This window comes from Ambystoma mexicanum, chromosome 1q, assembly GCF_040938575.1.
Source record: "Ambystoma mexicanum isolate Mex_15411 chromosome 1q, UKY_AmexF1_1, whole genome shotgun sequence".
In the NCBI taxonomy this organism is placed as follows: Eukaryota; Metazoa; Chordata; class Amphibia; order Caudata; family Ambystomatidae; genus Ambystoma; species Ambystoma mexicanum.
The window spans coordinates 493,655,433-493,669,453 of record NC_090922.1 but is presented as its reverse complement, the minus strand read 5'-3'; positions in this window follow the sequence as shown (position 1 = coordinate 493,669,453).

The window sequence follows — 14,021 nt, the reverse complement described above, 5'->3', positions numbered from 1 at the left end:
TTGGCAAGACCTAGAGGGGTGGCCTCCAAACCTTCTCTGATCAAGGGATGTCCAAAGAGTAACTCAAAGGGGCTGAAACCAACACACTCTTGAGGTACCTCTCTGTAAGTGAACATCAGGCATGGTAGGAGGAGATTCCATTTCCTCCTTAGGGGCTCTTCCAAAGCACCTAGCATGCCCTTGAGAGTTGTATTAAATCTCTCAACCAGACCATTGGTTTGGGGATGTAAGATGTGGAGAACTTGTAGGTTACCCCACACTCTTTCCACATGGTTTTCATATAACTAGACATGAAGTTGGATCCTCTGTCAGAGACAACCTCCTTAGGGAATCCAACATGGGTGAAAATGCCCAGGAGAGCCCTGGCAACCTCCTTGGCAGTAACAGTCCGAAGGGGTATAGCCTCAGGGTACCTGGTGGCATGATCAACCAAGACCAGGATGAACCGATGTCCACCTGAAGTGGAAGGGTCAAGGGGACCGCCAATGTCGATGCCCACCCTCTCAAACGGTTTCCAACCACTGGCAATGGCTGCAGTTGGCCAATGACACTGCCTCCAGTCTTGTCAGACAACTGACAAGTTGGGCAGGTCCTGCAGTGGGACTCCACTTCCACTCCCATCCGGGGCCAGTAGAAATGGGCAGAGAGCCTCTGCTTGGTCTTCTTGGAACCAAGATGACCAGCTAAGGGCACCTCATGCGCCAACTGCAGCATGAAGGGCCTGCAAACCTGGGGTACCACCAACCTCTTGAGGGCACCAGCTTCAGGCTTAGTGGGCTCACTAACAAGGAGCTCACCTCCCAATAGATCCGGAATGTCCTAGGCACTTCTCCCTATGCCTTGGACAGTGTGCCTGTTTCCTCAGAACCCTGAGAAAGTGGCACTCTCTGTAGAACCTGATAGAATGGAGAGGCCTGGTTTGTTATCATTACAGAATAATTACACATCGTTACCCATCATTACCCCTTTAGGAATCCAGTTATCCATTCATTGTGTTTAGTTATCCATCATCTGATTAGTAATGATTAGGAGTACATGAAATAGTAACATTACACTATCCACATTATTCTGCCACTTGGACCATGCATTTGAAGAGAGAAATAGGCCCTGTTATATGAAGGGTTTGCTTAGTTATGTCATTGCCATATATGTTGAAAGAAATGCTTTTAGAATGATGTATTATGCCATTTATGTAGTGCTTAGGCTGAGAGAAACATGCTAGGCACTATAGAGAATGAATGAGGCCTGATATATTTGCAGAGACATGTAGAGACACAAGACACACGTAGAGATATGTTATGGATTATGTATGTATGTAGAGAGACATGCATGTGTGCCCTTAGAATATGCATGAAGTTGGCATTATAGATATCGCTTGGATTGCGAGAGAAAGAGTAAACGCTAGAAAGCATGAGGCCTATGGCATTATAAAGCCATTTTTGAATGGAGACACACAGAAGCGCCATTTGTTTCTGTTCAAAGTTATTATTGTACACTTTGAAAGAAAGGAATGTAAACAGTCTCTTAGTAGGCACAGATGAACCTTGTCCGAGTAGAGAGGGATGCTGGCCTGATCATCCTTGGGATGGTGTTCGCAGAGAGAGAAAAGGTGGGTGCTGCGCCATGGAGAGAGGGAGAAGAGGTTTGCATCAGGAGGAGAGATGGATTTCATGGTTTGTGAATGGCGAAATATGAAGATGGTAGGATGCTAGGCAGACAGAAGAAGGCCATGCTAGTAGATATGATGACCAATGTCACATTGACACAGAACACGCAGTGATTAACCAGAACACGGAGTGAAAGTACATGCAACACAGATTTTCAGGCATTGCTCATATTTAGAAACGCTGACAGAACAGAAAGAGGCATTTTAGCTTAGAGAATAAATGTAACCATAGGGATTTGTATACGTCATTGCACAGTATAACAAGAGGGGAGGCTTTAGGAGTTCCTAGTCATTGGAGATGGAGATGGAGTTCGAGTTCGATGAGAGAGAGACGTCTGGTTGGCATGAGATCGAGAGACGTTTTGTGGGGGATTGATGCAGCCTTGGCAGACCAGGTTAGCAGAGATCGATGAGCTTGGCAGAGGCTTGAGGCAGTTTGAGTGACCAGATCTTGAGAGAGGGGCCTGGCCCTGACACTGACTGACTGATTGCAGAAGTTAGCGGGAGAGGAGAGACACAGAGCTGTAGAAGGGGAGTATTGCTGAAAAAGACATGTGTGCATGGGGGAATTAGAACAGACTCACAGACAGAGCTTTGGGTTTGGGAAAGGGTAAATCAGACAGGGATTGTCGTAGAGAGAGAGTGTGAAGTATGGTGTGGAATGGAGAGGAATGCTGAATGCTGGCACTTGCCATATGTATATTGCATTAGACATGATAGATCCAGCTAATCACAGGCTTACATTAGAAGGCTGTAAGGCTTAAAGTCATTACACTGCATGGTAGATTTGCACCAAAAGTATAAAAGGTGCAAATTCGATATTTGCATTCTCTTATTGTTTGCATCATGCCTTGCTGTGCATGAATACATTTATTCTAGTGTTATAATTGAATCGCTTCATGTGTTTTCTTAGTGTCTTATGTTATTGTGTCCATAGGAGTAAGATAGGAGTATGTTGTTAGGAGTAATCTAGAAGTAACACAGTGCACAGAGGCCCTGAGATACGAAAGAAAGCAGGGGGACATAGTGATCCACCCCCCCCCTAGGAGATTGTCTAAGGTTTTCTAAGACTGATACATGGTCGCCCACGCGGGGCTAGACCATGGTAGGAATTGTTTTAGGAATAACATCTCTCTGTCCCTTGCAGAAGTCCGCCCGGGAGGGTCCCCCTTCAGCCAGCAGGCATTGAAGATCAGGGTGGTCCTCCGGGTTGAGAACCTCTCCCACAGGAGAGTCTTCTGTCTCATCTCCCTCAGGACTTGAGTTTGGGTTTTCAACTGGACCCAGCCCGTCGAGAGCATGTATCCCAATGGGTGCTGTAGGAACAGCAACAAGAGAAGGAGCCCCTGTCACAGCGGTAGCCTTTTTGTTCTTCCGTCTTCTTGCCTTAGAACTCGCCTTTGGCTCGGGTACCTGACTCACAGACAGACCCTGTGTCACCTGTAACCTAGTGACTGCAGCAGCAGTCATGGGTGAGACCATCAGGGGTCAACCCCAACTCTACTAGATCGTTGCCTAACAAAATGGTGCCTCGTGGTTCTCAGAGGAGCACCTGCACAGTCCTCTGGCTTGAGCAGGGTCCTGTCCACCACTGTCATGCTTGCCCCAGTGTCTCTCAAGCCAGTAGAAGGATGGTCATTCAAGAGGATACTTCTCAAAAACCTACGGGTGTTCTGTGGGATAGTCACCAGTACTTCTGAGTACTGGTCCCGGGCGCCAAGGGACACTAAAGAAATCTCTACAGGATCACCAAATGTGATCCGTGTAGAGGAGGGGAGGACAGTGGTCTCCACCTCAGACATGGGGTAAGGGTAGGTCAGGCTGACAGCCTGGACTTCAAGTGCCTTACCTTTACACTTGGGGTCACCCCTCTTGTGACCCAGAGTCCCACAGTCCAAACAAGTGCCAAGAATGCGGGGTACGGTACTGGAACTACTGGGAGCCTGCTCTGCAGCAGGTAGACCACTACTCTTCTTCCCACCCACAGAAGACTTATCCCCACTAGATATTTGGGATTTAGGAGTGGAAGGTTTTGGTTTACTCGACTGTGATTGCTTCTGGGACTCCTCAGCTTTCTGTCCCCTTTTCTTTGTCCTTGTTCTTCCCAATGGAGGCCTTAGGGGACACCCGGTGGGAGACCCACTTGTCAGCCACCCTAGAGAGATTAAAGGGATCCTAAATGTTCTGGTCAGCAACATACTGACGCAGCTCTGGTGAACAGGCTTCAGAAAAATGCTCAAAAACCCGAGGTGAGACAATTCAACAAATGTTTTCACTTTGTAACCATCAATCCACCCCATCATGTTCATGTGAGCAGCACTCACCCAGTCAACCCAAGACACATTCTCTCGTTTCTTAAAATTCCTGAACCTTTTAAGGTATTGGGTTGGTGTCTTGCAAAACTTGGCAATCAAATCAGACTTCATGCACTCAGACTGAACCCTTTCTTCCACACTCAGTTTCAGAATACAGTCATATCCAGTCTGAGGCACTCTGCTTAACAAACACTTAGCCCAATCTCGCTTATCAACATCATGAATTGCACAAGCCATCTCAAATGCTTCAATCCAATGGAGGATATCAGAACCCTCCACAAACACACCAACCAAATCTTGTATAAACCTGGTGGCTGGGGACCTGCCACTCTCAACTGGATTAGCTGAAGTCTGCACTCTAGCTTTCTCTAGCTGGATTATTTGGTGCTCAGTGTCCCAATCTTTGAGTATCATTTGCTGTGCCAACTCCTCTTTCTTCAACTCAGCTTCTGTTGCCAACTTTTTGTATTGAAAGTCTAACTACTCCCGTTTTAGCTTCCATTTTAAAAGTTCAATCTTCAGGGATTCCCCATGAAGAGCAGTGCTGGGGTTTGGAACAGAGGCAGAGTCCTCATTGGTTTCATCCCCCTTCAAGAGTTTCACCATCACTCTGGTAGTCCACCAGGACAGCTATAAGCTCAGCCCTAGACTTATCCACAAAGTCTAACTCCCTGGCTTCACAAGCACTCTGGAGGGCCTCTAACTCATCCTAGTGAATTCACCATTTCCAATAGACTCCATTGCTTTTAATGCAGTTATCTTGTACACAACTAAACCTCAATTTAACAAAGTGCAGATATTTTGTCAGTGGCAGGGTTATGTACTGATTCTTAAAACCATAAGCATCCCACTGCTGCCAAGATTGCAAAGACTGGAGGGGGGTGTCTGTACTCCTGCTCTCTATATGGCAGAGGAGAGGCACAGAGGACAACAGCCAAGATTCTCTATAGGGTAGCGCTGGTCGAGCAATCAAGGCCTAGCTTCTCAGGAGGTGATGAAAGCTGGTCCTTAAGTACAGTGTTGTCCCGATGCCCCCACAAAGGAATGTCCACACACTGTATAAGTTAAAACACAGTCTTTATATAATTAATATTCAAGGTTATGGACACTATCGCAATAACTCACTTTTTGCTCAGAAAATCCACAATGGCCAATGTATACAGTTCTAAAGTGGTACCACAATTAATTATCAGATCTCATTAAAGTGCATTAACTATACTCTGGTCAAATGTCAAACAGATCAAAGAATAAAAGTAACCAACAATAGATATAGAAGGAAAGCAGTTGGTGAGAACAATGGCCAGAATATTGCCCCCTACCAACTAGGCACAATTCTGTGTGGAGATCCCCCCAACTGGGCAACCTGTAAATTAAAGATATATCACAGGCCCAGTCCATATATTGATCTATATGTTTTATTTCCTTCTATAAGGTTTCTACCACCCAATGTACTTGGTAGAGAAGAGTTCTTCGATGAGGTGTCGAGGGATCCTTCTTGAGTGACTCCCTTTAAAGCAGGAGCCACGGATCGTCAAGAGGCGTCGAAGAAGTTGAACTTGTAGTCAGCGGCATCGATGAAAAGTTTGATTGTGCTGAGACCACGGCGTCGATCCTGGCGATGCTCGTCGACGATGTCCTGCGAGGATGAGGTGTGCGGGGTACCTCAGTGTTTGATAGTTCAGGACCACAAAGAGTTTCTGAAGAACTGTGGCCCGACAAGGGTGTCGAGTCATCAAAGTCTTTGTGGTCTTCGGGTGGAGGTAAACCCACCTGCGGATACTCCTCGGCACGTCAATGGCCTGGCCTTCTCCAGTGGGATAAGGCGGGCGGCGGAGCAGACGAGCACGTCCGTGAATCAAAAGTCTTAGGCAAAGGAGCGTACGGGACCGGTCATCGGCGGCACGGTGTCAAGTGGTCCCCTATTATGGGAACCCGGATTCGATGGGCCTCCAGTGGTTATGGCAATACTCCAAACCCTGGTCAATGGACTTCGATGGCGTCGATGTCTGGGTGCTTTACTTTGTTCTCATTGGCGGTCACCGTCTCCGGTCACCAGCCTTTCGAGGGTATGACTTCCAGGGAGTTTTGGTGAAGGTTAGCGGTGCTGGATGTACCCTCGGAGCACGGGAAGAGGGCACCTAACCAGGTCCTCTCTCGGATCAGTCCTTGATGAACTCGACAGCTTTCAGTTCGGGTCGAAACAAATGCAGCAGCAGTTCTTCTTCTTCCAGCTGGGCGTCAAGGAAAAGCAGTTCCAGTTACTCTTCAAGTGTCAACTCAGCTTCTGAACAATTTCCAGTGGTGAGAGGTCCCCATATATACTATTCTGTCTCTCATCCACACGGCTGGGTCACAGTCAGCAGCCAATCATACAGAAGGGCATTCATGCAGTCAGTCATACAGTGCATTTAGGCCATACTCCTCCCTCTCAGACACTCACAACAAGGAATGTGTATTGGGACAAGTACCCATCCATTCAACACTACACACTGCATGCATACCAGTTTCAGGCAGGGCTGTCTCAGTCAATGTGTCATACACCAGAAACCAGACATCCACAACAAGAAGTGCATATTGGTCACACACACTCCATTCACCCAGGTCCCACCCACAGGGTGTACCCACAACATACAGTCACATGGAAGGCTCCAGCCAGTCTGACCTTGGCTTCACAACAACACCATATATGGAACTTCTACCCAACAGCCAGTCATGGGGAAGGGACAGAATCAGGGCTTCCCAGGACTTTGGGAAAACAAGGTAACAGGCAATAGAAAGCAAGAGGCCACGGGGGCCATCTTGTTTCCTATCAGGAATCAACTGATTCCAATGGCAGGGCCTGGATATCCCCAAATGGATGATACTCAGAGCACCTGTCAAATTCAGCATGGAGCTGCCACTAGCTCATACCCTGCTCTGTAGGCCACACACAGGTGCCCAAAAACATACACTAGGGGCACATGGTTGCACCCCCACCCATGGGTGCCATGAGGGTATCCCATGGGTCTGTACACCAAACCAAAAACAGGAAGAGCTGCACTGCCAGGAGTCCCATATGGACTCCTGGGCAGTAAACAATACAGAACACAAATGAAAAAGGACTACAAGACAAGGACAGGGAGGCCCTGTCCCTCCAATGCATTTCCAGCATCACACTTACTAATGGAATTTGCCAAAGGTGTTTTTCTTAGCTGTAAAATACATGACCTTCAACTTGTCAATATTAATTTCTGAATATTTAGGTGAAGCATAGGGCCATATCAAATTAAGACTATTCTGAATGCTTATCAGTGTTTGATCAAATATGACAAAGTTGTCTGGGTATTCCAGGAATACGGACAGGTAAACCATCTTTTCATTTTGCCTTTGCTCAGCATTTGCCAACATTGCCTAAACAAATAATCTTTTCATGCTACCCGTGCCCAACATATGCCAGCATTGCTATGGAAAACTACCATTATTTCTAGTTTGTGCCCAACATATACCACCATTACCATTGTCAACCACATATTTCTTCTGCTTGTGCCCAACAACATAAGCTAGTATTGCCACTGTTAACAACCTTTTTAGTTGGCTTGTTCCCGGTATATACCAATCTTGTCAAAATAAAACACTCCACTTCTTCATCTGCTTGTGCCCAACATATGCCTCAATGGCCACTGTAAAACACATTTTCATGCTGCCAGTAACCCACATCTAATGTAATATAAAAGACAGTTATACTTCATAGAAGTCTCTCGGTGCTGAGACCCGTTTTAGTGGCTATTACCTATTGTGCCCACACCTGAGTTTGCCAGCATTGCCACTGTAAACCACAATGTAATGGTTCCTGTGCCCAAAATATGTCAACTTTATTTATACTGCATGGGCCCAACATATGCCAGCATTGCCACTGAAAACCATGTTGTCATGTAGCCTGTGCATGATGTATGCTAGCATGTAAACTGTAACGCAAACTTTTGTGTTGTGTCCAAACTATGCTAGCATTGCCACTGTAAACCACATTTTCATTCTGTGTGTGCCAATTTTTGGTAGAAGCCACTCTCACGGGCCCCTGTCCTTGTGACATGTTTCCTAATGCCATTTCCACCGCCCCTACGCTGCCTTATGCACAGACATACTCACACACACACACACACACACACACATACACACACAAACACACACACACGCGCGCACACATGCATAATCAATCAAAGCATAGCAATGACAGGGGCCAGTTGTTACCAACTCTGATACTGCATTTTCCTTTGGTTTCTTCGGGGCCTATCTGATGCGATGAGACTGGCCTACAACTGAACACCCGTGACAAGAAAGTTTGCAGAGTTGTGGAATGTGGTTTATGCCTCAGGCTGCCTGGGCCGGCTCATGAGCCCATCCTGAAATGTACACAACTGAATCAGATCCCCAAGGCCAGAGGGTGCCTCGCAGATATGACAGAGAAAGCATTTTGCCACTGCGGCTATACTCCTTCCCCCTTTTATCCGAAATGTACCTTTTTCTTATAATGTATGTTGTTTCATGGGTGGAGAATGCATTTTATTTTTTTAGCCACTTCATTTCTATATAAGGATGAGCCAGACCTGTGGATTGGGGAAAGAGCAGTGAGCAGCCCTCCCATGCACTGGTCTGTTTGCAGTACATGCCATTTCTCTCTACTTCTGGCCTCCTGCGTACTATTTGTGTCTTAGTGCCTGAAGGGTCGTGGGGGAGCATGGCGAACCTTTAATACCAATTCATAGAGCTTTTAGGATAATAAAGGGCCAAAAAACACAGCTTAACTTTATGTATTAATCTCTAACTAGATATGTTTTTAATACATTGATCCATCTAGTCTGCTCATTTGTATGCCTTCACAAACAACATACATCCTACCTAATCCCCAGATTGGTGTCTACTATCAATGTTTAATTGGATCACATTTTCACTGCTCAATATATACCATTAGTTTTAAGCTGATAGGCTAGTTCAGAAGTGCAATGCAGTCACTGCAGAGACCTGTGTGTAACTGGAAAGGCCACGGTTTCAAATCCCAATGGTCCTACACAGCTGTTTATTCTTCTGATGTTGATAAAATGAGAATCATTGAGTTGAGCTATTGTAATACCATTTATTGTAGCACTTGGTTACTTAGATGAAGCAATATATAAGCAACTAGTTATTATTAACATCTAGATCCAAGCGCATTGAGGATAGCACCCATTGCAATCACGATGAACTTTGAGCCCTTGACCTGCAGGTTGCATTTATCTCTGATTCAGGTGCTCAATCTACTGGGCTTTCTCGCTTGCAGTGGAAGCCCCTGCTCTTCATATTACACATAGAAATACTAGCATTCTTGCTGTAGTGACTCATCTCTAACTCATTTCCACCCTCTATCACCCATCAACTCATTGCATTAAAACATGTACACCGGTCGATGGCAAACGAAGGCAAACAAAAATAATTTCCTATCCAATCTGCCAACTTTCCTGACTGCAAACCCATCATCTACTCTGCTTAATTGCAGTCCTATTTACTAATGCATTTTGCATATACCATACATTCAATGCTATGTAGATGATACTGGTATGTAAAAATTAACAGAATCATCTATTCTGCACATTTCAAGGCGAGGCCTGCCACAACCCCATACATCATTTCTAGTTTCTATGTGGTTTATACTTTTAGTTACAAATCTCATATATTCCTTACTCAAGAAACAGTGATAGATGACATGGTGCATGTCGTTTTAAACTGTTAATTTATTTGCCTGCTGCAAAAATATCCCCTACTTATTTTCCATCTTCGAATTCGCTCTAACTTTATAAACCTGGAGACATGCAGAATGTCCAACTTTCTCCCCCTTGCACAGCAAACACATCTGGTTTACTGGCATGGGATCTACTGATCCAACAGGCTTTCTTTTAGGTTTGTTAGAAAGAGACTTAGCTGGCTGCCAAAGTTCATGAAGATACATATTAGAAAGGGGCCCTGCTGATAGTCATCTGCTCTGTCATGCAGAACAAGTGCATCTTACTGAAAGCTCTGTTGAGGCAGTAGCCGTATTGTAGGAGTTAGTGGAGCTCTTTAATGTGAAATGTTACTTGTTTTGCTTTTACTATTTTTGTGTAAATTGAGCTATTTCTTACTTGTTTTATTCAGGTAATTTCTTTAATTCTAAGAACTACCCCCACAAACCTCCCATGCTCATCTAAGGACCACCACAGTCCATTATGGCTAGCAGTATTGAAGCATTGTGTGTTCGAATGAAAGCTCCCCAGTGCATCACTGTCTGGTGCACAGCTACGGAAGCTGCAAGAATCCCCAATAAAGATTCTACATACTGTGTGAACAGTCGTGAATTTGGTTCAGTGGGACACCAGAAAAGTACCATTTATGTGATGTCTTTACTGCTCTTTGTATACAATTGTCCCTCTTGAAACAGACTTCTGTGCAAAGGATTCCTGGATGTTGCAGGAATGTAGTAGTCACTTTTGGCCATGCAAAGAAACTGAGGAGAAACCATCCTTTCGAAATCAGGCAATCAACTATCATTGTCCTATTTCTTTCGTGGGTATTTTCAGAGTGAATTAGCATGCACTGCCACGGCGTGGCAAGTATGACAGGAGCCATGGAGAGGTTAACTTGCCTTTATTCTTGGCACCAGCCAACTGAACTAAAAACAAGCTTTCTCCCATGCGCATGCGCGATCCTCGCACATCCCCATTGGCTGACACACTCTATGACAGAGCAGCACAGCTCAGTTAACTGTGTCCTCTCCAGAACCCGACATATACGTTTCATGGCATATAATGTTCAAAGATGGACGCCAAATTCAAATTCCAACATCTAACTTTTTTTTTTCAAAACTAGCTGTCACGGGAGACATAACAGCCCATGTAGCCAGTATGCAAACAATCACTGGCTGCTCCTCAGGTACAGCTTGAACGTGGTCAGTGTCTGAAGCAGACTTTAGCTTCAGAGGGCAGGTGGGCCTCCTTGCGGAGCACTCCCGGCCCCCAACACTCTCACCCAGAGCGCTGAAGCACATGCTCTGAAACTGAACCCACGTCTCCACAGGCCGCTTTTGCACTTCTCCCTATCTGTGCCTTTTCCAACCTCTTTGCAGCTATCCTAGTGGAACTCTGTGTAGGTTTCTGCATGAAAAGGCAAAAATGAAAATCAATATCTGGCCTAGTAACAATGTATTCTCATTCCCATGTTTACTTTTTATCCAAGCGTCTGGAGAAAGAGAGGGTGTGGGAGTTGCTACCCCATATGCACAGCCTAGTGATGATACGTGTGAGTTGATGGATAGGGGCTGAAAAGGGGTACAGTGGCATAAATCGTTCTATAAATCCAAGGCAAACATGGTTTCACAGCAATGTATTCTCAGCCCCATGTTTATGTCTCATCTTAAAACTTTTAGAAAGTAGGAGTGTGTTGGTTTGCTCCCTTGTGTGCAGATGTGTGATAAAGCAATGTGATTGTAACGTCCTCCCTCTATGATCACTGTTTATTTGTTTAGAGGACGAGTCCTCTGTTTGTTGCCGTTAATTAGTGGGCTGCGACCCACGTGTGCGGGGGGGGGGCTACAGCCCAGTAGTCAGTTCGAGATATAATAAATCAGAGTTCAGACGTGCCGCCCTGTCTCTGCGCTTCATTGGTTTATTACCTTGCCTAATTGCATTGCATTCATGATTGAAGTGCGGCGCTCCAGGCGGAGCCCATTCTAAACATAACAGTGATGTGACGTGTCACCCCTTCTTAGGAGCATGGTATCTCCCAGGGCTGTGCTGTCCGTGACCACGTGACCAAACTAATGAAAGTACTGAGCGGATTCCCGCTCGTCAGTCTTGGAACCAACTGACTCCTGCCTGCTGTGTCGTTCTTGCAACACGTGGCGCTGCATAGCAGCCAGATGGCCTACCCTGTGAGGCCATACACTGAGATGTTGCCCCTTCTGGGCAACGCTATCCCCCATGTCGTACTGCAGTAGCAGAGCCCCTACTGGGCAACTCTGCCTCATAATGGTGGTGTCCCTGCTGGGCAACTCCGGCTGCCTCACGTGTTGGCCTGTGTGCTCCCAGGCCATGGAGAAGTCTGTGTGACCACCAGCTAACAGGGTCCCACGATGTCGGCTGGGTGCCCCCAGTGCTGTCCTATACCCGGTGATCCACATTGTGATGTGGTCGTTCGTGGCCCTCCTCTCGCTCTTGCACATACGCCGCCCTCTCACTCATGCATATCAGTGACAGAGAGTCGGAGCACGGAACTGGGGTACAACACGTCTTTATTTCTTAGACCCCGGCTTCTGGCTACCCCCTGGGCGGTAACCCCGCCCCTCAACATACGCGGGTCTCAGCCCGCAGACCAAACATAAACAGAGGACTGTCGTCCTTGGATGAGGAAGTGAGGACATCACATCCTCCCGTCACTAAACCTTAAGTCCAAACTCAGTTCATTTCCTCGATGAGGCGGTGAGGCTTTTTCTTCGTCCTTGTTGGTCGACCATCTAATCTTGTCGAAAAGTCTGTCCCCGTCTCAGCATTCACTTCTCCGTCGGAGTCTTCTCTGTCTCCTTCATATGGAGCATCCCATGGAGTGGGCTCGTCACTCAGGTTTGTGTCACCTAAGGCTGGGGCTCTCGACACCTTTCTGAAGTGGGATGAGTTCCTTGTTATGGTCTTGCGGTCTCCTTCCGCGGTGATGAGTGATCCTTTCTTGCGGATGATGAGGAGAGGCTCCTCGCTGAATGGGGCTACGTTTTTCCGAGGCTGAGGCTGGCGGACTATCACCATGTCTCCTGGCACCAAGTCATTTGTCTTGGCGTGCCGTTTTGTATCCTCGGCCCTTTTCATGGTTTCCTTCATGCGTGCATCCTTCTCCCTCATTTCTGCATCCCTTGCATAGTGATCTTCCTCAATGGCCGCATGTGGTATTCGTGTTCTTATTGTTCTCCCGAACATCACTTCTGAAGGTGTTTTTCCCGTGGTGCTGTGTGGCGTATTCCTGTAGTCTCGCATGAGTTGGAATAGTAGTTTCTCGACAGGCTCTCCCGTGATGCAAGCAATTTGCGTGGTGCGTTTGATGTTGCTCATGAACCGCTCAACGGTCCCATTGGCTTGTGGCCATAGAGGTGTTACTTTTCTGTGTCTGAAACCCATGTATTCGGCAAATCTTTGGAAGTCCTGTCCTGTGAATGGAGGTCCATTGTCAGATTTAACTACCTTGGGTACTCCGTACGTTGCGAACATCCGATCTAGGACTGGTATGGTGTGGTGTGCAGATGTTGATGGGACTATCTGTAGATCGGGGTATCTCGAGTACTCATCTACGGCTACCAGAATGTATTCTCCTCCTTCCATGGGCCCAAAGTGATCAATGGCTATCTCTTCCCATGCCCCTTCAGGTAGTGCGGTCATGCTTAGAGGTTCTGGGGAGGTGTGTGGCTTCACAAGTGCACAGGTGGGGCAGTCTTGTAGTAGTTCTTCTACTGCGGTATCTAGCTGTGGGAACCATAGCTTCTGCCTCAGCATCCTTTTGGTGGACACAATGCCTCGGTGTCCTTCATGAGCGAGCTCGAGTACCTTCTGGCTCAGACTGCGCGGTATCACTAGCTTTGTCCCTTTTAGCAGCATCCCTTCGTCTGATTTTGCCAGTTCTTCTTTTACAGCTAGGAAACAGGTGAGATCCCGCTTGACGTCTTCGTTCATGGTTTCACGAATTTGCTTGGCATGCTTCCATCGCCCTGTCTCTAGACATCGGAGGATGGTTTGTATCCCTTGATCAGTGTTTGATTCACTAATGATGTGATCCATGTCCAGTCCTTGTGGTGTGTTGCTGTGAATGACATATCTTATTTACTGGTCAGCTATAGATGGTTCTGGTCCACACGCGTCCTTCGGGTGCTTCGAGAGGAAGTCGGCGGGGTTCGGCTCTTTTCCGGGTCTATGAGTGATGGAGAACTGATAGTCTTGTAGTCGGAGGGCCCATCGAGCTATGCGTGGTGGCATTTTTGCTTGAGGGTTGCCATAAATGAAGATGAGGGCTTGGTG